We start from the raw sequence: 24,214 nt of genomic DNA on the forward strand, positions 1-24,214 counted from the left end.
GCTTCGAAAACTCTCCAATCGGTGCAGTCAAAGCAGGCTTGGAGGTTCTGCCTTGACTCCACTGTCCACTTCCTGACAGTCCTCACCACAGGCTTAGAAGTTTTTAGTTTCTGTCTGTAAACATTAACTTTTCTTTTAGTAACTCTTCTGATGAAACGTCGACTTATAACTAATTGAATAGGGCTCAGGCACACGCGTTGCATTCTGGGATACAGCCATAACGCTGGATCCTAGTTCTATTGTAAACAAACCCAGTGATGGAGACAGAGGAGGTAGACAGAAGCACGGTTCGAGAAAGAAAGAAAGAAAGAAAGAAAGAAAGAAAGAAAGAAAGAAAGAAAGAAAGAAAGAAAGAAAGAAAGAAAGAAAGAAAGAAAGAAAGAGAAAGACATGTTAAAATCTAAGAAAGGATATGGAATATACCGGGACATACTACAACCCTGCGAGCATTTTGATGTCTATTATACTTCTATATGCTACCCAGACGTTTCGGCTAAAACACGTCTAAAAAAGGTCTAAAAGTGAAATAAAAATAGACGTCTCTGCCGTAGACGTCAAAGGGATAGACATCTATTAGACGTCTATACTATAGACGTCTATATGTGAAAGTTTTTTAGACGTCTACGGCAGTGTTTCCCAACCACTGTGCCGCGGCACACTGGTGTGCCGTGAGGGATATTCGGCTGTGCCGTGGGAAATTGTCTAATAATAGTTAGCACATTGTAAAAAGGATTGCCAAATCACTGGTCAGTTAGCGCATGGCCTGGTCATCCACTTCCTAATCGCGCATGCATGGCTAATCGGAGAATCTTGAGATTTTATGTTGTGTCGGTCTAATTGTTCTGCATTGACACATATTTAGTTTGCTGTCGTGTGCATTTGATAACTGATGCTCTGATGACCGTGGTGCATTTGTTTAATGGAAATCCCAGCATTCAAGATTCAAGAGTTTTTTTATTCGCCATGTTTGAGCGCACCAAACAAGGAATTTGACTTCGGTAAATCACAGCCTCTGTTCAACATTTAGGTGCACTGTAAAAAAAATCCTGTAAACTTTACAGTAATTAACTGGCAGCAATTAACCAACAACTTATTGTAAAAACATTTTACAGTGATTAACTGGCAGCAATTAACCAGTAACTTATTGTAAAAACATTTTACAGTGATTAACTGGCAGCAATTAACCAGTAACTTATTGTAAAAACATTTTACAGTAATTAACTGGCAGCAATTAACCAGTAACTTACTGTAAAAACATTTTACAGTAATTAACTGGCAGCAATTAACCAGTAACTTACTGTAAAAACATGTTACAGTAGATGTACTTTACAGTATTGGTGTATTTACTGTGGTCTTGGTTGTATATACAGTATTAGGTAGTTTAACTGTATGCTACATAACAGTTAAATACTGTGATGTCAGTTGCATTTACAGTATTAGTTGTTTAACTGCAGAATGAATATCAATGAAATACTGTGATTTCAGTTGCCTTTACATTACTGGTTTATTTACTGTACAAACAAATGAAGTGGTCATTACAACATACAATGTAAGATACAATACATACAACAGTATTGTATATGGCAATGCAGTACTATTAACAGTAGGTAATCATTGTAAATTAAGTTTCTCACTGTACAATTTAAATGCTGAATCAGTGATTTAATATTAATCATTAATAGAATGACCCATATTCTGAAATATTTCAATTAACTACAGACAAAAAATGTGTTAACGGGATTATGTATTTTTTGGTGAACAGGAGCATAAAACACATTGCCAAACCTTTTAGACAAAACTTCCTTGGGCTTGGACAAAACAGGAGCCCTGAAATTAAAGAAGAAAACACATTAAGAATTATGATGGTGATGTCGGTGTCATGTTAAGATACTTGTTCCTGATAGGAAATGTGTCACTGGCTTCAGGAACACTCATGCAAGTAGCAAGGTTGGAGTTATATTATTAGTGGGATGTAATGATTACTCGTGAGATGGTTAAAAATCGATTGGAATATGTCGCAAGTTAAATCGGAGAAAAAACAATTCAAACTGCAACGACGTAAATGTGAAATGTTGAATGTGCCATTAAGAATGAATGGGGGGAAAAAAAACAACCACACGATTTAACATAACTATTTGAGATGACTTCTTTAAATAAACTATCTTGAACTTTCTATGCAAAAGTTATTATCTGAAACTCACCTGTACCTAGTCAGTTAGCCAATCGAACTCCATGAAGTCCCTGATGAAGGAGATCACATGGGGGTTCATGTATGAAGTTTTCCGGCTCATCTGCTCCTTGACACTGCACTTGGTGGAGTCAGGATTAGTTCTGACCAAAAACCTATGAAATGAGTATAGGAGTTAGAGGTTGAGACATTATGTAAATGTCAACGAGTAATCAATTAGCAAATCACAACTGTGATTGCGGGGGGATTAATTAAAAGAATAGATAAAAATATTTTTTTAATTAAATAAATAAAATATTGCAGTATTTTATACTTGCATTACATTTATTTTACTATTAAGGGGTGATAATACTGCCTGAATAACACTTATAGAAGAGAGATATAGAAAATGCCAGTGGGAATAAAGTTAGGTATATAATTTCATCAGTTAATACCTCTGAATAAACTCCAACATTGTGCAGGCTTCCACCTGATACTCTAGGTTGAAAACATACGAACAGGCGAAGAGAGTGGCCAAGGCAGTGGTGAAGTCAGCCAGGTGAGCAGCAGGTGGTATTATGACCCTCCCCTCGATCGATAGCATCCACTTTTTTGCAGTCAGGATAGTCTCTCCTTAAAGTCAGACATTACAAAAATCATATTTCGCAGCAATCCATTTTATAAATGATCTGCTTCAGATGAATGACTGTAAAAACAGGGCAGGGAGTATACATATCTTTCAAGCAGTACATAAAACAGATAAAAGGAGCAGATATAGTAACTGAGTTGGTGAAAGATGAACAAAAAGTGACACATGTATAGCAAGCAAGCTGAAATAGCAGCAATGACAATCGAGTTGGCTACTAGGGATGAGTGAGTACACCATTATCTGTATCTGTTCAATCAACCCTATTATCAACGTCCGTACTCTGAATGGGGCTTAACCCGGAAGTGGGTGTGGTTCAACCCAGAAATAGGCTGATCCTGCCCCACAAGTTGTCTTTTTTGCCGGAAATGTATACGAGTTGATCGAGCTGACATCAAGCTACAACCTTCAAAAGTGGAAGCCAAGTCAACTCCATCAATTTGCCTTTCAAGTCCGGGTTTAGCTGTCCTCTTGTGAGAGCGGTACATGTGAACTTGAAGGGCGCCACGTGTGTAAAAAGTGGCAAAGCATTCTGCTACCCCACATGGAAATCTGAAGTTAGCTACATTTCTGTGAATCCTCAAATGATGAACAAATGCAGGGATTGAAGCTGTGGTGAAATTACAGTACTTGCATGAGTAATTCATTTTGATGGCAAGCAAACTGATTACTTCTTGTGTATTACTATTTTATTTTATTACTTTTAGTGATAAAAGGCCTACTTGCCAAGTTTTGTGTGTCTGACTTCATAAGACCAAGTCGGGTTGTTGTGATGCGTCTAGTGTGTTGGTGGAGTGCCTAGTGCATGTCACTTCTCACTGTCAACCCTCACCGCTGGCTAGCAGTTTGCGAACGGGAGAGCCGAGTGCGTAAGTCTCTCCCTGCCAGGACATAGCCTCTCTAACAGCAAGCCCTATGTAGTGCCTCCATGCGGCGACACACGGTAACTGGGTACATCACGGACCCAGGCGGAACTACAAGGGACTCGGAGGAGGTCTGGCCCCTAGATGTGCGGCACGCAGGCCCACCAGTGTGTGGACACGCCCCGGTGCCCACGAACCAGCCCCCAAACTATGGGTTAAATAGTATCACTGCCCAGTGGGTTCCTTGGGAGAGGAATGGGCTAAGGGAGTCAACCCCTACAGAAAATCAATTTCCCCTTGGGTTAGGAAGGGAAAGGAGAAGGAAAACTCTGATTTCAAACCTCCGCTGCCTTGCGGCAACACCCGTTCATGGGAAAAGGCTTCGGGAGTCAACCCTGAGGAAAAATCCAGAGCTGGAGTCCCTAAGGCGGATCCTGTGTTGATTCAACCTCTTTCCGGCAACTCCTGCGACTTCGCCGGCACTCAGACAGTATTGGCCCTGCCCTTCCCCTGGTGTGACCAGCGGAGTGGAGTGGGGGAACCTGCTGCATGGGCAACAGCTTGTTCTCCATAGAAACATGCCCAGGCTCTGCGCCCTGAAGAGTCCACTTCAGCATCGCGTCACAGGGTTGGAACAAAAACGGAAAGCAGCAGATATACCGGTTATAAGCCACCGCTCGATTGGCGAAGAGCGAGGCGCCAGGGGTTGCTTTCGACAGTGGGAGAGATCTTCGCGTCTCATTGGGCAGCTACCGCCCGCTTCAAGCTGGGCAGTCCCCAGCCAATAAGGTGCTGCCTCGCCACGGTCTACTTGCCCCACTGGGTGTGTGGGTCATAGGGGAAACCTGACAAGTAGCCCGACAAAGTCTTACACCAGGCCGAAAATGTAAACAAAACGGGAAAACTAAAGGAAAACCCCGCTCATACTTGAAAATTGGCACGTGGAATGTACGAACCTTAACCACTGGCCTTTCTGAAGACCTTCAAGCCATCAACGATGCCCGAAAGACCGCCATTATCAACAACGAACTTCTGAGGTTACAGCTAGACATTGTTGCTCTTCAGGAAACAAGACTCCTCTCTTCTGGTTGCATCAAGGAGAAAGATTACACCTTTATCTGGCAAGGAAAACAGCCTGGTGAACCAAAAGAACACGGCGTGGGATTCGCCTATCGGAACAGCCTATCTGGTTCCATCTTGCCATGCGAGGGAACAGAGAGACTCCTGAAACTTCAGCTCCGAATATCAACAGGCGTGGTGAACTTTATCAGTGCCTACGCACCAACACTTCTGTCATCTCAAGAAGCCAAGGACAAGTTTTATGATGAGCTCAACAACACAATTCAGAGCATACCTCCCAACGAAAAGCTGCTCATCCTTGGAGATTTCAACGCCCGTGTTGGCCAGGACTACAACAGCTGGCCATCCTGTCTAGGACACTTCAGAATTGGCAAGATCAACGACAATGGACAGAGATTATTGGAACTGTGTTGCCAACAAAACCTCTGCATCACCAACATATTTTTCAGCACCAAGACCCAGCACAAGGTTTCGTGGAGGCACCCAAGATCAAAACACTGGCACCTGATCGACTTCGTGCTAACCAGACGAAACGATCTGTTTGACGTCAAGCTGACTCGAAGCTATCAGAGTGCTGACTGCGACACTGACCATTCCCTCGTATGCAGCAGAGTGAAGCTACAGCCGAGAAAAGTCCATCACTCGAAGAACGTCGGCAGAGCTCGCATCAACACCAATGGTACATTTGATCCACGAAAAGTAGAACTATTCGCAGCCGCAGTAGACAAAGCCCTTGAAGAGACCCCTGAGGGCAGCGCCTCCAAAAGATGGGAACACTTCAGAGATGCTGTCTACAACACCGCCATGCAAACATTCGGACGGAAAACAACAAAATCCACAGACTGGTTCGAGGCACACTCTTTAGAGCTACTCCCTCTGATAGAAGAAAAGAGGCAAGCCCTGAGACAATATAAATCCTCCCCCAACGACAAAAACCTGCAGACACTGAGAACAGCCCGCAGCAAAGTGCAAAAAGCATGCAAAAGATGTGCCAATGATTACTGGATCCAACTTTGCGTCAAGATTCAAACTGCAGCAGACACAGGAAACATCCGTGGCATGTATGAAGGAATAAAACTTGTCATTGGGCCAACGAAGAAAACCACTGCCCCACTGAAGTCAGCCCAAGGGAACATCATCACCGATAAAGGTCAGCAAATGGAACGCTGGGCAGAGCACTACTCACAACTGTACAGCAGTGAGACAAACGTTAGCCAAGATGCTCTCGACTCAATTGAAGAACTGCCGATCATGAGGGAGCTAGACGAAAATCCCAGCCTGGAAGAAACAAAAAGCGCGCTAGAAGACCTTGTGTCTGGCAAAGCACCAGGAAAAGATGGCATCCCTCCAGAAGTTCTGAAATGCGCAAAGGGTACACTCATCCAACATCTTCACAAGATCCTCTCTTTGTGCTGGAAGGAAGGCGAAGTGCCACAGGACATGCGAGATGCAAACATAGTCACCCTATACAAGAACAAGGGTGATAGAAGTGACTGCAACAATTACCGCGGAATCTCACTCCTCAGCATTGTCGGCAAACTCTTCGCGCGCGTAGTGTTAAGAAGACTGCAGGTCCTGGCCGACAGAGTCTACCCAGAATCACAATGCTGATTCAGAGCGGAAAGATCCACCATAGATATGGTCTTCTCTGTGAGGCAACGACAAGAGAAATGCAGAGAACAAAGAAAACCACTTTACCTTGCCTTCATCGATCTAACCAAGGCCTTTGATCTCGTGAGTAGAAAAGGACTTTTCAACATTTTGGAAAAAATCGGCTGCCCCCCCACCATGCTGAGCATTGTCAAATCATTCCATGACAACATGCAAGGAACTATCATGCACGACGACAATGCATCCAAACCATTTAACATCAGCAGCGGGGTAAAACAAGGATGTGTTCTGGCTCCAACCCTGTTCAGTATATTCTTCTCCGTCATGCTGAAGTTTGCATTTGGAAACGCCACAGAAGGAATCTACTTACGAACTAGACACGACGGCAATGTCTTTAACATCATAAGACTAAAGGCCAAGACCAAAGTTCGAATCAGGAGCCTCCGAGAATTCTTGTTCGCTGATGACGCAGCTGTTGTAACCCACACAGAAGAGGAACTCCAGGCACTCATGTCTCGCTTCGCATACGCCTGTGAACAATTCGGCCTAACCATCAGCCTAAAAATGACACAAGTGACATCCGCAGTAATACTATTCTCTCATCAGACACCTTCAAGTTCCTGGGAACCACAATCTCTCGGGACCTGAAATGGACCGGCCACATAGACTCTGTCCGGAAGAAGGCCCAGCAGAGGCTGTACTTCCTGAGACAGCTCAAGAAGTTCAACCCGCCGCGGGAGCTGCTGAAGACCTTCTACACTGCCATCATCCAGTCTGTCCTCTGCACCTCCATCACTGTCTGGTTTGGATCGGCCTCCAAACAAGACAAGCACAGACTGCAACGGACAATAAGGACTGCAGAAAAGATAATTGGAATCAACCTCCATCTATCCAAGACTCTATGGCAGCATTTTCAAGATTTCAATAACACCTCTGACCACTGCTGTGCAAGATGCGGCAGAAGCTGTGCCTCCCGGATCGGACTGTATAGCCACACGAAGCACTGCCGTGGAGTGACACCAACGGGCGCAAACCCATGATCTCCCGGGATCGACGGCTGCCTACGACGACGACCGAGTTTCTGGACGTCGCGACGTGTGCTTGGTGGTGGAGCCGCCAGGAGGAAAACCAACACGGAGGCAGAAGGTGGAGAAAAAAAACAGGCGGGAAAATAATCTTCTCCCGCACGCAGCAGAAAAATATAAAATAACGACACAGTAACGACCGTCGTACTGTCGCTGCTAGTCCTTCAATAAGTTTGTAAAAAAGAGAATCTGGTCAGTTAAAGAAAAACAGCGCTCTCTCGAAGCCGTTTTCGCTGCCAAACTGAAACAAATGAACACAGACGACGCAAACACATAGAAACACAACAAAAAACACACAGCACAAAACAAAGCCTTGTGTAAGAAATGTTGTCGTGGGAGCCAGAGGTGAAATCGCTGTGATTGCGATTTGTCCCGTTCACTTTGACGGGATTGGCCATTCGAAGCAAGAGCGTTGAGCTTTCTTGATCCTCATTGGATAAATCACGTTAGCCCATGTCAGCCCGTGTCCGCCAGTGAAAAAGAAAAGGGAAAGGGAAAAAACTTAATGTTGGGAATAAAAAAATGCCATGGTAAAACTCATAATGATTATGTGATAATTATATGATAACCATTGATTTTATTATAAGATATTTTATATCTAATATATATATACATATATATATATAAAAAAAAAAAAACTACTCCTCACCCCCCGTGGGTGGTCTCTTTTTCCCTTCAAGCTCGGGTCCTCTACCAGAGGCCTGGAAGCTTGAGGGTTCTACGCAGTATCTTTGCTGTTCCTAGTACTGCACTTTTCTGGACTGAGATGTCAGATGTTTTTCCTGGGATCTGTTTCAGCCACTCCTCCAGTTTGGGGGTTACTGCCCCTAGTGCTCCAATGACCACAGGTACCACTGAAGTCTTCACTCTCCAGGCCTTCTCCAGCTCTTCTCTGAGCCCTTGATATTTCTCAAGTTTCTCATGTTCCTTTTTCCTAATGTTACCATCATTTGGGATGGCTATGTCAACCACAACGGCTTTCCTCTGCTCTTTGTCCACCACCACAATGTTCGGTTGGTTCGCCATTACCATTCCCGGCAGGGGCACAATATGAGCAATGAGCGATTACCTTACCAACAGTCAGTGTGGGTCCTTAGGCAAGACCCTTAACGATACCGCCTACCTCAGAGATAATGAGAGTACAAGAAACAAAAGACATGCCAGCTCAGACGTCGCCCGGACAAACAAGGTCTGCGTCAGGTGCTGGGGAACCAGAGCACCCTGATGAAAAATGGGCTACTGGAACAAGACACAAATGGGCGAGATGCGAGAATAAGGATCTGTTGGAATGCTACTTATCCAGCAACCCGAACGAGAGGGGTTACCGCGGAGAATGCGGGAACAATGGCAACTTCGATACCCACAGTCAACACTATCTGCCAAGCAACTAGTAGCTCAATGTTCCAATATCCATAAACGGCACCTGCTATCACAGCTCGACATTGATGAGATACAACACAAATGCCATAGCGAAGGTCAACCAGAGCACCAGGTCAGAGACGAGTTAAATCCATGTACAAGTCCAGAGGTTGGGTACGAAACCCCAATAAGCACAATCAAGTTGAACGAGGCAGCAACTGACCTGAAGAACAAGATCATGGCGAGAATGAATGCTCGGGAACCTAGATACACACTGCAGAGGCTAAGTGAAGTACCCTCAGAAAGTCTCCTAGAAGATGTGAATGCAGCACTGACAACAATTCCTACGGCTACCATCACTGAAACCAATGAGCTGATGTACACCTCAGCAGCAGTGATCCTAGAAATGCTTGGCTACAAGAAGAATGACCATATGCGACCACAACAGTGCCCACCATGGAAGAGAAGGCTGGAGGCCAAAATCAAGATAGCACGGAGAGAAGTGAGCCAAATGACAGAGGCCCAGAAAGGTGCAATGAAAAAGCAAGTTCCCAAGAAATACCAGATGCCCATACCTGAAGCACTCGAAACTGCCAAACAAAGACTCCAAGCCTTGGCCAGCCGCCTAAAGAGAGAGAATGAAGCTAGACGAATAAACAGTTTGTTCACAACACAACCAGCGAAAGTGTACGCTCAGTGGCAGGGGAATAATAATGAGTTTATGTTGTGAATGAATATGTCAGAGAAAGAATTGTAAATTCAGTATGAGTAAGTTAGCTGTGTGTGTGTTGTGTGTGTTGTGTGTATGTGTGTGTGAGAAAGAAAGAGATTTATGTCAATGTCTTATTTAAATGTTTTTAGTTAAACTGCACATTGGAGACTGGTCAAACGCAATTTCAAACTTCTGTGGTATCCCTGTTACATAGGATTTTTGACAATAAAGTAAACTTGAACTTGAATAATAGCAGAGCAGACCCACCAAGGCTGGAAACTGAACAGTACTGGAAGGATATATGGGAGCGGGAGGCATCACATAAGAAGGATGCACAGTGGGTGGTGGCTCTGAGAAAGGACCACAGCAAGCTCCCTGAACAGAACCCAGTAACCATCACAGTGGCAGACATCCAGAGAAGAGTCTCAGGAATGAAAAACTGGACAGCACCAGGCCCTAACATGATCCACAGCTACTGGCTCAAGAAACTTACAACTCTCCATGAGCGCCTGGCAGCACAAATGAACCAGCTGCTAAGGGATGGGACTCACCCTGAATGGCTAACCCAAGGGCGTACGATCCTGATCCAGAAGGATCCTTCAAAAGGTACAGTCCCATCCAACTACCGGCCAATCACCTGCCTCTCCACAACATGGAAGCTGATGTCGGGCATAGTATCAGATAAGGTCCGCGGGCACATGAATCAATACATGAGCACTGCTCAGAAAGGGATTGGTAAAAATACCAGAGGAGCAAAACATCAGCTCTTGGTGGATAGAACAGTCACCCAAGACTGCAGAACCAGACGTACCAACCTGAGCACTGCCTGGATTGATTACAAGAAAGCATATGACTCAATGCCACATACTTGGATCACTGAATGCTTGAGGCTGTACAACATCAATGGGACTCTGAGAACCTTCATTGCCAACTCGATGAAACAGTGGAAAACCACACTTGAAGCCACCTCCTCTACATGGATGACATAAAGCTGTACGCTAAGAACGAGCGGGACATTGACTCCCTGATCCACACTACCAGGATCTACAGCTCTGACATCGGAATGTCATTTGGACTTGAGAAATGTGGCCGCATGGTGACTAAAAGATTGTCATGCTGTCATGTGTCGTCCGGTTCATTTCCTGTTTTATTGTGTGATTTCCTCTCGTTCCAGTCGGTGTGTCCTTCCCCTGTGCGTCCGGTCACGTGAAACCCTGATTCCAAGTGTGTGCACCTGCGTCAATGTCCAATTGTCTTCACCTGGGTTTCCCTCCTGTGTCCATATAACCCGCGTCCTTCCTCGTATCCAGTGCCAGTGCGTCTTCCCTTGTTGAGAACACTAGCGACCACGAAACCCTCGAGTTCCACGTAGAAGCCTTGTCTGAACGTTTTTGATCACCAATGTTAATTAGGTTACATCGCTCCCTTGTTTTTGTATTTCCCTCGGTTCGAGGCGCTTTGATTTCCCCTTTTTCTCCCTCGGTTCGAGGCGCCTTAGTTTCCCCTTTTTTCCCTCCTAGTGAGGCGTTTTTTGTTCGACCATCAGTGGAGACAATAAACATCTTTTTGAACCTTGGAATCTCTGCATTCGAGTCCTCTTCCTGCTCTGCGCCTGACAAAGAGGAAAGGTAATCCACACAGAGGGGGTCTCACTCCCAGAAGGAACAATAGCAGACATTGAGGACAGCTAAAAATACCTTGGAATTCCACAGGCAAATGACAACCTTGACGAGAAAACAAGGAAAGCAGCCACAGCCAAATACCTCCATCGAGTAAGGCAAGTCCTAAGAAGTCAGCTCAACGGCAAGAACAAGTCAACAATATATATATATATATATATATATATATATATATATACACATACACACACACACACACACACATTTAAATAGGAATTTTCTATGTTCATTCATCAACGACATTGACAATAAAAATACAGTAGTTTACTTTTCTATTTACAGTACTATACCGGCTATTGTGATTTTTTTTACAGTAATGCTTCGACTACTGTGTTTTTCACTGTAATACTTATCCTACTGTGATTTTGTCATGTTTACGAAGTTCAACTGTAACAATTACAGCAAGCTAATGTAAAAATCATACACAATAAGGTCACTGTGTTTAATACAGTAGGTAACTGTAGATTTCACAGCCATTTTTAACAGTCGACATTGACAATTAAATTACAGTAAGTTCACTTTTCTATTTACAGTACTATATGTCAGGCAGGGAACAAGGAGGAGGACTCGGATGCAGAGTCTTTCTTTTCTCTGATTTATTCCAACAACTGAAGATCAAAAAATACAACTCAAGGCGCCTCTTGCGAGGGAAACACTCGGCAAAAAGTCCAAACAAAAAGCGTCGCACTCGGGCGAGACAAAAAGGGCTATGGGGAACAAGGCACTAACAAAAGGCGTCGCTCTGTGGCGAGACAAAACGGAGGAATCTTACTGGGAGTTCGGATGTCAAGGAATCGCTGGTGGTCAGGACGAGGCAAGACACACTGTCACAAGACAAGGGGAAGACACGGACTAAATATACACAAAAGGGCTGGGACGCAGGTGCTGATAATTAGCGCCAATCACGCAGGTGCACAGGAGGCGGGGGCGGCGCAGGATCTGGCACCAACGGACTGTCCACTACCGGCTTGACCTTCCCGACGTGAAAAGTGGGGTGGACAGCAAGGGACCTGGGCAAGCGGAGACGCACCGCGGCCGGGTGCACGACCTTGGCGATGGGGAATGGACCCACAAAGCGAGGCGCTAGCTTCCTGGAGTTCCCCCGGTGGGGAAGATCCTTGGCGGACAGCCAAACACGTTGACCCCGCTGGTACACGGGCGCAGGACGTCTCCTTTGGTCAGCCATCCGCTTGACGCGGTCCCCCTGGCGGATCAGCATGGCCCGCGCCGCCGACCAGACACGACGACAGCGGCGCACCAAGGCGTGGGCCGAGGTCACCGTCACCTCCGGCTCACTGTCAGGGAAGACTGGGGGCTGGTAGCCATACACGCACTTGAACGGTGACATACCTGTAGCCGTGGTGGGCAGGGAGTTGTGGGCATACTCCACCCAGGTGAGGTTCTTGCTCCACGAGGAGGGGTTTTGGGAGACAAGGCAGCGGAGACCCGTCTCCAACTGTTGGTTGATGCGTTCTGTTTGCCCGTTCGCCTCCGGATGATAGCCCGATGTGAGACTTACGGTTGCCCCTATGAGCCTACAAAATTCCTTCCAAAACCTGGATATGAATTGGGGACCCCTATCCGAAACAATGTCCTTTGGGAAACCATGAATCCTGAATATGTGGTCCATCATTACTGTTGCCGTTCGTTTAGCGGACGGCAGCTTGGGCAAAGCGATAAAGTGAGCCATCTTCGAGAATCTGTCTACAACAGTGAGTATGGTTGTTCGCCCATTTGAGGGCGGAAGCCCTATGACGAAGTCCATGGAGATCTCTGCCCACGGGCGTGATGGAATGGGGAGGGGATGCAGCAACCCCATACGGGCGCCGTGGGAGTTCTTATTCCGGGCGCAGACGGGACAGGCTGAGACGTATTCTCTGACGTCTGCCCCCATGGAGGGCCACCAGAATCGCTGCTGGACGACATACAGGGTTCTGCGCATGCCCGGATGACAGGAGAGTCTGGAGGTGTGAGCCCAATGGACAACTTGGGACCGTAATTGATCGGGAACAAACAGTCTGTTCTCAGGGCACCCCCTAGGGGGTGGTTCGTTGCCATTGGCCTCCTGCACCAGGCCTTCGATAGACTGCTCTTACCATGCAATGAGGAGGCAGAATGGGTTCGGGCTTCTTAACTTCCGGACCTGGGCTGTAGACACGGGAGAGCGCGTCAGGCTTGGTGTTTTTGGACCCCGGTCTGTAAGACAAAGTAAAGTTAAATCGATTGAAAAAGAGTGACCAGCGGGCTTGGCGAGAATTCAATCTCTTGGCCGTCTTAGTGTACTAACCCTAACCCTAAATTTTTATGGTCTGTCCAGACCAGAAAGGGCTGCTGTGCTCCCTCCAACCAATGTCTCCATTCCTCTAATGCCAGTTTTACCGCCAACAGTTCGCGATCTCCCACGTCGTAGTTCTGTTCGGCTAGAGTCAGCCGTCTGGACAGGAGCGCGCACGGATGGAGCTTGTTGTCACTCTTGGCCCTCTGGGATAGAATGGCCCCTACCCCTCGATTGGAGGCGTCAACCTCCACCACAAACTGTCGTGACGGGTCGGGAAGCGTGAGGATAGGAGCGGAGCTGAAGCGGTTCTTCAGCTCCTGGAAGGCCGCCTCCGCCTCCGCCGACCAGCAGAATGGAACCTTAGGGGACGTTAGTGCATGCAAGGGAGCCGCCGTAGCACTGAAGCCTTTGATGAACCGCCTATAAAAATTGGCAAAGCCCAGGAATTGTTGCACCTTTTTGCGAGAGTCAGGGGTAGGCCATTCAGTTACCGCGCTAACTTTCGCCGGGTCCATTTTTACTTTGCCCGGGGCTATGATGAAACCGAGAAAAGATACTGTGTTTGTGTGGAATTCGCTTTTCTCGGCCTTCACGTACAGTTGGTGGTCAAGGAGGCGTCGCAGAACAGTCTCGACGTGAGACCTATGGGTCTCCAAATCCGGGGAATAAATCAAAATATCATCTAAATATACATACACAACCAGTCCCTCAGAACATAATTTATCATGGCCTGAAACACCGCAGGGGCATTGGTGAGGCCAAATGGCATTACTAAATATTCAAAGTGTCCTCGATGTGTGTTAAAACCCGTCTTCCATTCGTCCCCCTCCCGGATGCGCACTAGGTGGTATGCGTTGCGCAGGTCTAACTTCGTGAACACCCGGGCTTGCTGTAATTGGTCGAACACGGTCGACATCAGGGGGAGAGGATACCGGTTTTTGATTGATCTGATTGAGGGGGCTGTAGTCAATACAGGGACGTAGGGTGACGTAGTCAATACAGGGACGTAGGGTGACGTAGTCAATACAGGGACGTAGGGTGACGTCCTTTTTGCCCACGAAAAAGAACCCCGCACCCGCAGGCGGCGATGACGGTCGAATCAACCCTGCTTGAAGAGAGGAGTCTATATAATCGTTCAGGGCCTGCTTTTCGGGTCCCGAAAGGGAATAAAGCCTCCCCTTGGGTATGGTTGAGCCCGGCAGGAGTTCAATGGCGCAATCATACGGACGGTGGGGAGGTAGGGAGGTAGCCTTGGCCTTGCTGAATACCTCGGCCCATTGGTGGTAACATGCGGGAACCCCGGTCAAGTCTGGAGTTTGCGAGTCTAGAGCAGAAGGCACAGCGTGCGGGTTAGATTTGATACAGGAATCGTGACAGTTGGGCCCCCATCCCGTTATTTCCCCTGATCCCCAGTCTATAGCGGGGTTGTGGCGTTAAAGCTATGGATACCCGAGAATGAGGGGGTTCATTGGGGAGGTCACGACATGTAGTCGTATATTCTCATGGTGGGGCCCAAGAGACAGCGAGACAGGTTCTGTTATGTGTGTTATCTCAAAAAGTGCCTGTCCATTGAGTGCCTTGGCGTTCACGGGAGTGTTCAGCAGGTCAGTTTTTATTCCCCATCGGCAAGCAAATGCCCAGTCTATCAAGCTTTCATCAGCTCCTGAGTCTATTAGCACGTCAAGTTCTATCTCTTTTCCCAGCTGTGTAATCCTGCCCTTGGGGAGAACTCGCCCCGGGGACAGAGCCGCAGAGAAGGCGCTTACCTTCAGGGTCCTCCTCACCGGGCAGGAGAGGAGGAGGTGTCCGAGCTCACCGCAGTAGTAGCATCTACCTTCCCGGCGTCGTCGTATCTTCTCCTCCTCTGTCAACTTTGCTCTGCCCAACTGCATCGGTTCCGACTCCTGGTGCTGCCGATCCCCGTCCGGCCTGGGGTGGTTCGCGTCTAGGGCGGAAGGAACGGCTACTGGCACGAAGGCGGGGGCTTTTCCTGCTTCCGCGGTGCTTCCTCCACTCTTGCAGCCGGTTGTCGGTGCGGATAGCCAGAGCGATGAGGGCGTCGAGATCGGTGGGAAGATCCAGGGTAATTAGCTGGTCCTGTATGGATTCAGAAAGGCCTCGGAGGAAGATGTCATACAGCGCCGTCGCGTTCCAGCCGCATTCCGCGGCCAGCATGCGGAAACGGATGGCGTAATCGCCGACGGTCTCTTGTCCCTGGGATATCTGACAGAGTTGCCGAGCCTTCTCTCGGTCAGCGGAGATCGGGTCGAACACCGTACGCAGAGCCCCGACAAAAGCGGGGAGAGAGCGACAGGAGATGGAATCCCTGGCCCATTCCACCGTGGCCCACGTGCGGGCCCTTCCCGTCAGGTACGATACCATATAGGCCACCTTGGAGCGTTCGGTGGGGAAATCCGCCGAGGACCTCTCAAAGTGCATCTCGCACTCAGTGATAAAGGCCCGGCTAAGGCCGGGTTCGCCGGAGTAGCGTTCTGGAGGAGCCAGTCTGGCACCGCCGGTCCTGGGAGCTAAGGCAAGGGGAGTCACGGGGGAAGCAGCGGGTGTGCTGGAGGTCGCTGCTGGTCCCACGTTTAAAAGCGAGAGCACGTCCTGCAGTTGTTGACCCAGCTTTCCTACCTGGGCGGCGACCGCCCCTCTGAAATCTGCTTGGCTCTTCGCGAGCCCTCGGATCTCCTCGCGAGCTGTGAGGCGTGGGAGCGCACTGCGGCGCACAGGTGCTCCGACTCTGCCGAGTCCATGTCTGGCCAGTGTGTACTGTCAGGCAGGGAACAAGGCGGAGGACTCGGATGCAGAGTCTTTCTTTTCTCTGATTTATTCCAACAACTGAAGATCAAAAAATACAACTCAAGGCGCCTCTTGCGAGGGAAACACTCAGCAAAAAGTCCAAACAAAAAGCGTCGCACTCGGGCGAGACAAAAAGGGCTATGGGGAACAAGGCACTAACAAAAGGCGTCGCTCTGTGGCGAGACAAAACGGAGGAATCTTACTGGGAGTTCGGACGTCAAGGAATCGCTGGTGGTCGGGACAAGGCAAGACACACTGGCACAAGACAAGGGGAAGACACGGACTAAATACACACAAAAGGGCTGGGACGCAGGTGCTGATAATTAGCGCCAATCACGCAGGTGCACACAATCGGGATCAGGGAATACAAGACAACCAAAAACAGAGGAAGGAAACACGAACTGAAACGGAAGGGATGACAAAATAAAACAGGAAGTGAAGTTACGACACAGACAAGACAGAAATCCGGAAAAATAAACGTGACCGCATGACACTATACTGGCTATTGTGATTTTTTTTACAGTAATGCTTCGACTACTGTGTTTTTCACTGTAATACTTATCCTACTGTGATTTTGTCATGTTTACGAAGTGTAACTGTAACAATTACAGCATTCTACTGTAATAATCATACACAGTAAGGTTACTGTGTTTAATACAGTAAGTAACTGTAGATTTCACAGCCATTTTTAACAGTGTGACTAACAACAACACTCAGGACATGTGAAAAATGGAAGATATTCTCAAACATCCCCTGATCTTAAACTCCCAAGAGGAAAAGGAAAAACTCAAAACTCCAGCTAGGGGAAATGAGAAACCTTGAGAAGAGACCACAGATGGGAGGGTCCCTCTTCTACGATGACCAGGCTCCAATGGATGCAGAGAGGACACATAGTACAAACAGTGTAGACAAAAAAGGTGTGGAGAACAGGATGTTATTGCACAGTAATGACTCTGAGACTCTAAGAGTGGTCTGAGTTCATCAGAGCAACAGCCTGGGGAATGAAGCTGTCTCTGTGTCTGCTGGTTTTTAGTGTACAGAGCTCTATAACCCTGTCCGGAGGGGAGTAGTTCAAACAGACTGCAACCTGGGTGAGAAGGGTCTGTAGAGATTTTACTTGCACGTTTCCTGGTCCTGGACAGGTACAAGTCTTGGATAGATGGGAGGTTGATTCCAATTATCTTTTCTGCAGTCTTTATTGTAGTTATGTAGTTCAACCTGAGAACCTGGATTGTTCATTGTCACCAACATAAAATAGTCAAGTCGTGACACCTTGACTGTGATCACCACTCAGCTGCCATGCCAGAACAGCAGTGTCTTTAAACGTGACTTTGTTCTTATCGTCGCAATATTTATAGGGCTAGTCTAAAACAGTTAAAGTCAAGTTGATTATTTTGGATTTTAATCACAATCACTTTCAATACTTTATTCCTTACACTGTCTAAAACAGGGGTCTCAAACTCATGGCCCGCGTGCCAATTGCGGCCCTCGGGACAATATTTTGCGGCCCCCTGCGTGACATCTAAGCTGTGTGTTAGTGCGGCCCGCACATTTTTTTTCGCACATGCATCTGGCCGTTTTACTTTTTTTTGACACGTATGGGCTCCCGTAGCTCAGGCTCGTGACAACTGGGCGAATTAGCAATTGGCTTATTGGCGAATTAGCACTTTGACATGTTTGAATGAGCGAGTGGAGGGAAATATCTTGTCACTGTCACCTAGTGCTGTACATTGTTTGTCAGCCCCCGTCATGTCTGTTTCAAAACCTGCCGTGAAGAGAAAAGTTGCGGATGAGCACAGGCAATTTCAGGAGAAGTGGGAGGCGGAATATTTTTTTGTTGAGCACAGGAACGTCGCAACCTGTCTAATATGCATGGGTAAAGTTGCTGTTAACAAAGAGTTTAACATCAGACGTCATTACTCAACTAAACATGCTGAGGAGTATGCAAAATACCTGGGAGATGAGCGAGAGGATCGGGTCGCCAAACTTAAATAATCTCTACTGAGGCAACAAGTTTTTTTCAAAAAAACAAGCAAAGAGAACGAAGCGGCTGTGAAAGCTAGCAAAAGCTGGAAAGCCCTTCAAAGACGGCGAGTTTGTGAAACAGTGCATGATCCAGGCTGCAAGTATTGTCTGCCCGGAAAAAAAGGAGCTGTTTGGTAACATCTAAGAAGTCTCTGGCAGCAAGGAGTAGGAGGAAATAGAAATGAAGCCTATGTTCTGAAGAACTGTTCCTGTTCTGCATGTTCTGACTGTTAATTTGTTCAAATTGAGAAGATTGGATCAGTTGACCTTTTTTATGGATTACTTTTGTGGATTACGATTTGATGCGGCCCAGCCTCACCCAGACTCTACCTCCAGCGGCCCCCAGGTAAATTGAGTTTGCGACCCCTGGTCTAAAACCTTTTTTAAAAAAATTCACTTTTATTAAAAAAAAATACTATTTAAAAATCGAGTGTATTTATATATTTGTATTCAATTATTCCACTTTCTCTATATATACATACATAGGAATAGGACTTTATTTATATGGCGCGTTCACAACATCTTTCGTAATATAACACATTTTACTATAGAAGCTGGTGTAATGCCAAACAAATTTTTGTTGGTGGTGTGCCTCTAGATTTTTTCCCAATGAAAAGGTGTGCCGTGGATGAAAAAAGGTTGGGAAACACTGGTCTATGGGATAGACGTCTATTAGATGTTGTTGGATTTGGTTCACAATTTAGGAAGCGCGATATCCGTGCCTCACGGCAAAAGCCAGAGCCAATTACCTGTTACCCAATTTACTCCCTGCGTGTTCGTTTTTTTTTTTTTTTTTTGCAATGTAAGGAAAAGACTGAGACACCGAAACAAAATTTAGACTTACACAAGTTGGTTGAGTTCAGTCAGAATTCTTGTTAAGAAAGCTCTGTTTTCAGGAAAGTACAATACAGCGCTGGGCCTTTCGTGCGACCTTGCTCAAGAGCAGAAAGTCTCCATTCAGAAAAGGCCACGTTCAAGGTTCTTTGGTCAGCTTATATTCAGTTGAACATGCCAGTGTGGGCCGAGTTTGATGGGTGATGAGTCTTTGGGGTGCGGCAAGTTCACAGGAGAGTTTGATTCCATGGGAGTGGGTGCTGGTTCGGTGAGAGCTGGTTCCGTGGGGTTGGGTGCTGATTATGGCCGATTCGATGTGTGTGGGGGCTGTTGTTTTCCATTTCGTCTTTCGGCCTTGGCGATCATCTTTGGCCGGGTTCTTGGCTGTCTCCCTCTGGCACCTGCTGGTTTTATCTCCAAGTGACCTTCCTGGAAACATTCTCCTCCATTCTTGCACATACACTGTCGCACCTCGTCCATTCATCATCCTTACACTTTTGTCATTTTGGACGGACTTATGTGAAGTTATGTGTGTGACATCATCAATTCGTTAATGTTCCCTGACTATGCAAAGTTCTTACTCACCACTTACCATGCATTTGTTTGTTTGTCACATTCTTAGTTTAATTATGCCTCCGACCGTAATTTTCATTATTATTCAAAACATTTTCTTTCTGTCCAGATCATTCAATAGTAATCCAAGGCTGGCGTCTAGCATTAGGCAAAATACGACGTTACATCAAGCATTAATCAAAACATAAGATATAATCAAGTACAAAACATTCTTAAACACCTTGGGCCGTGTCCGTGAATTAGAATAACATCAGGCATGCATTAAACAGTTCCTTAAGGGTTGTTATGCTATTCAGGCAATATATCAACAAACCTTTGTTATTTCAAAGTGCACAGAAATACATATCAGATCATGAAGTTATAAAAACCTGTCATCCCCATATATAAAAATGTCTAGTTATGTCTTCTTTATTGGTTTGGTGTGCAGGTATAATTATATGCTTAAAATGTTTCTTTTATTGATTTAACATGTGAATATACTTGTCTGCTTATGTACTTTGTTCAATGAGGTTTGAGCATATCTGTTTTTGTAGCTAGGCAGGACTTTTTGTATTTTGACCCCATTCCTTAAACGCCTATTAGACGTCTATATGTTCTGCCCGCTGTGTGTTTTGTAATGAAACGTAATCATTTTCTATTTAATAGTTGAGAGCGCTCTCCTGTGGACGCTTAGTATAAGTGTTTCACTCAGCACGAGACCCACGGACGGATCAGTTATACCTACTGTGGATGTACAAAGTTGATGTTATACTTCAAACGTTGTTGCCTTGTACAAGATTTGTCCGTAAGTCTTGTAAACTTGTGTTTTTTTCTATCTTTACTTTTGTAAACGATTGTATGTTAATTTTATTTACATATCGAAGTTACGTTAGCCTACATGCTACAAGCTAATGGTTGTATAACGCGGTGTTTCTTTATTTTGTATTTTCAGTTTTACGATGGTCTTAAGAGGGCAATCGTTTGAGGCCATTCCTCAATAAATCAGCATTAAAGACAACGAAGTCTGATTATTTGGGGCATCTTTCACTGGCTGTCTAGCTGGTGAAAAAGTAGACGGTTCGGAGTGAGGACAGCACACGATATGTGAAAGTTTTTTAGACGTCTAAGGGATAGACGTCTATTAGACATCTATATGTGAACGTTTTTTAGACGTCTACGGGATAGACGTCTATTAGACAGCTATTAGACGTCTATTAGTTATTTAGACGTCTAAGGGATAGACGTCTATTAGACGTCTATTAGACGTCTATATGTGAAAGTTTTTTAGACGTCTACGGGATAGACGTCTATTAGACGTCTATTAGACGTCTATATGTGAAAGTTTTTTAGACGTCTACGGGATAGACGTCTATTCGACGTCTATTCGACGTCTATTAGTTTTTTAGACGTCTAAGGGATAGCCGTCTATTAGACATTTATTAGACGTCTATATGTGAAAGTTTTTTAGACGTTTATTAAGTAGACGTTCGAATGATGGCTAATAGCTATTAGCGCGATTAGCGCTAATCGCGCTAATAGCTAGTGATCATTCGAACATCTAGATGTCTATTCAACATTGAGGTTCTCGTCATTACATTTAACCTGTGATCCTTATCTGTGTGTAGTTCCAGGATGTTGTGAAAATGCATTTGATTAGTGATGGTCCAGGCTGTCAAAATAGACATTTTTTAATATATAAATAGGTTTCAGTAACAGTCATACTTATGTTAGCTGCAGATATAAATACACATTTTGATGTCAAAATTAACCAAAATGATAATTGAACCTAAATAAAAACATTCTTTGAAACATTATCTAACCATCACAAATATAAATGTGCAATGATTTTAAATCATATGTTTAAAAATGTAAAAACATACCGACAATATTAAAAAATGGGGGCTATTTAATAGAACTACTAAGTTACAATATAAATATATACATCTTTTATGTAAGACATCAAATAAACAAAAAAAAAAAAACAGCATGCGAAACACAAGGGGGAAACAATATGTACATCACTCTCTTGTGGGGTTTTGATAGCCCCCTTTGCTACTCAGCGCTGGAGCCATTGCGGTCCTTGTTTCATCATCCGTGGCCTTTGTGCATGTCGCCAACAGCTTCTACAAAGATGTACTCAGACATTGACATCAGCCATCACCCATTGTAGACCTTGGGATTACTCTGTAAAAGAAATATGAATATGGGGAAAAACAAAAACACTACCTGTAAAATAGTTTTTCTTTGATGCATCTCATGTCAGTCGCACATTTCGAACATGAAGCAATCGCACAGGAACGAGCAGACAGGTTTTTAACTTATTTACCAGTGCTATCAGAGCAGTCTTCCTGAGGGCCCTCTGCACGAGTCACACGAGTATGCATACTGAACGTTGTCATTGTCATTTGTGTAGAGTCTACGACATTAAAAAAATGTCAACATTGAGTGCAGCCACCACATAGTAAGCCTTCACTGTTGTCTTTTGTTTAATCTACAGTACAGATGTCAAACTAATCATACCTGTCCATTGTCTTGGAAACATGCAGGTCTTCAAATCAGCGGCCTCTTAACACAAGACTGCTTTGCAAACTGTATACAAGGAATTATGAACAGTGTGTCAGAAGAGTGGAATTAAGAGTAGATAAAATTAAATTGAGGACTTTTTTTCTTGTAAATCAAGCAAAAAATAACTGAAAAGTCAGTTACTTTGACAGTAAAGCAATTAAACCAAACAGAACCCTACAGGTTCCATTTGTAAGCTATCAAGAGTGATGGGGGGTAAAGGGAAATGTGCTTTCGGGAGTTTGCAAACATATTTTTTAAGGTTGTGTTAAACTTATAATCATGTTAATATCTAGTATTGGAGTGCTCGTGTGGATTGGTGAGGGGCGAAGAATGTGCAGGCAAACTGCATGAACTTGTTTTCGTTGAAGTGTTGTGTATAGGCCCAGACAGGGAGTACCGGACGAGAACACCTCAAGGTCGTTGAGGAACGAGAACAACAGCACGTCTATGTGGCCCGGCTTCGCGGGGAAATCCAACCACCTGACCTCAGCGATAACACTGACACGGGGAGGAGATGGCCATCGACCAATCATCTCACAATATTTTGCATGCTTTAATATTCATATTGTGTTTCTTTAAAACTGGGCAACCCGGAAGAATGTGTCGTCTTTTGGTGGTCACAAAAACGCACGAGTTTTAGTGTGAGGGACCCGGGACCCAGGCCTGTATTAGTGCGCTTTGTCAGGAATAAATAATTGGTAAATTTGGTCTAATTGATCTACTGGTCTTCTCTTTGACAGAACAAACTCGCAAAATTGTTAGGTGCGCCAGTGTGTGAATTAAGACATAGCAATTTATGTGTTAAGTGTTGATCGCAATTTGGAGTCAGATCAATAACTAGAATCCGTAACCTAACAATTTCTTGGTGACCGCGGACGTGATGTCAAGAGAAGGGTAATTGACAATTCGTGGTCTTTAGCCAAGACACTGGACAGTGTCAGGGACACTGTCTCCCGGTCGGCGAACCGTTTGGAATAAGCGCACAACGTTGAGCTGGTACGACGTCTCCTCAACCCTGAGCTCATCACCAATAAGGTAAGCAGAATACCTGTTACTACAAATCGAAATGCTGCAAATTGAAAGAGGAAATTTAAGAGGAGACTGTCGTTCAGATCAAATAAGGTGTGCATGAAGTTAAGATACATACGGTGAATAAGTTTGGAACTTACGTGTGTAACGTGTATGGTAAAGTCAGGGACTTGCGCGTACTACGGATAGGTCAGGGACCTAGTGCTTCGTCGTGGCGGACAAGGGTGCGGTGACGATCGTATTCAAATAGCTGGGGTTAATAAAGAGATCCCCGAGGGGAAGTGAGGCCTCCTCAAAAAATATCCGGTGGTAACAGTTCCTCCTGTGAGAGATCAGACCGCTAAAATATCCAAAATGAACCAAATTGGGGGGAGAGTGTGTGTGCGCGCAGAGGATCCTCATGAGTGGGTGTGTATCAAGTTCAAGTTCAAGTTCAAGTTTACTTTATTGTCAAAAATCCTATGTAACAGGGTTACCACAGAAGTTTGAAATTGCGTTTGACCAGTCTCCAATGTGCAGTTTAACTAAAAACATTTAAATAAGACATTGACATAAATCTCTTTCTTACTCACACACACATACACACAACACACACAACACACACACACACACACAGCTAACTTACTCATACTGAATTTACAATTCTTTCTCTGACATATTCATTCACAACATAAACACAGACAATGCACACTTACACATTGCAGTCATTCAAACACTAACATGCTGATAAAACATGTGCAATACTATACAATAAAATACTCTCTCTCACACTCACACACACGCACACACACACACACGGTGTGTAATAAGAGTATTGACATAATACAGACATAACACACAACCCCCCCCCCCACACACACACACACACACTTACATACACAGCAGCAGAAGTACAATCAGTGGTCATAGAGTAAAGTGAAAATG

General features: G+C 45.3%; 2 long non-coding RNA genes across 4 annotated transcripts in view; one reads left to right on the forward strand and one right to left on the reverse strand.

Annotated features, from left to right (window-relative positions):
- Positions 1–1,370: 1,370 nt before the first annotated feature.
- On the reverse strand, positions 1,371–18,556 carry LOC148400073 (uncharacterized). The gene is made up of 4 exons (XR_015857496.1): positions 18,239–18,556; positions 2,623–2,800; positions 2,202–2,343; positions 1,371–1,827 (listed from the first exon to the last, which is right to left on the reverse strand). It is a non-coding gene; the product is annotated as an uncharacterized LOC148400073 (long non-coding RNA).
- LOC148400074 (uncharacterized) overlaps positions 17,922–24,214 on the forward strand; it is a 33,271-nt gene continuing 26,978 nt past the window's right edge. For 2 of the 3 annotated variants that reach the window (XR_015857499.1, XR_015857498.1), the window contains exon 1: positions 17,922–18,656. This is a non-coding gene — a long non-coding RNA (uncharacterized LOC148400074). Of the gene's footprint in view, positions 18,657–19,206; positions 20,502–24,214 lie in introns of all 3 variants that reach the window. The other variant, XR_015857497.1, reaches the window with a different exon arrangement.

This window comes from Syngnathus floridae, chromosome 3 (genome assembly GCF_059516105.1).
Source record: "Syngnathus floridae isolate MCC-2025c chromosome 3, RoL_Sflo_1.0, whole genome shotgun sequence".
NCBI classification, from domain to species: Eukaryota; Metazoa; Chordata; class Actinopteri; order Syngnathiformes; family Syngnathidae; genus Syngnathus; species Syngnathus floridae.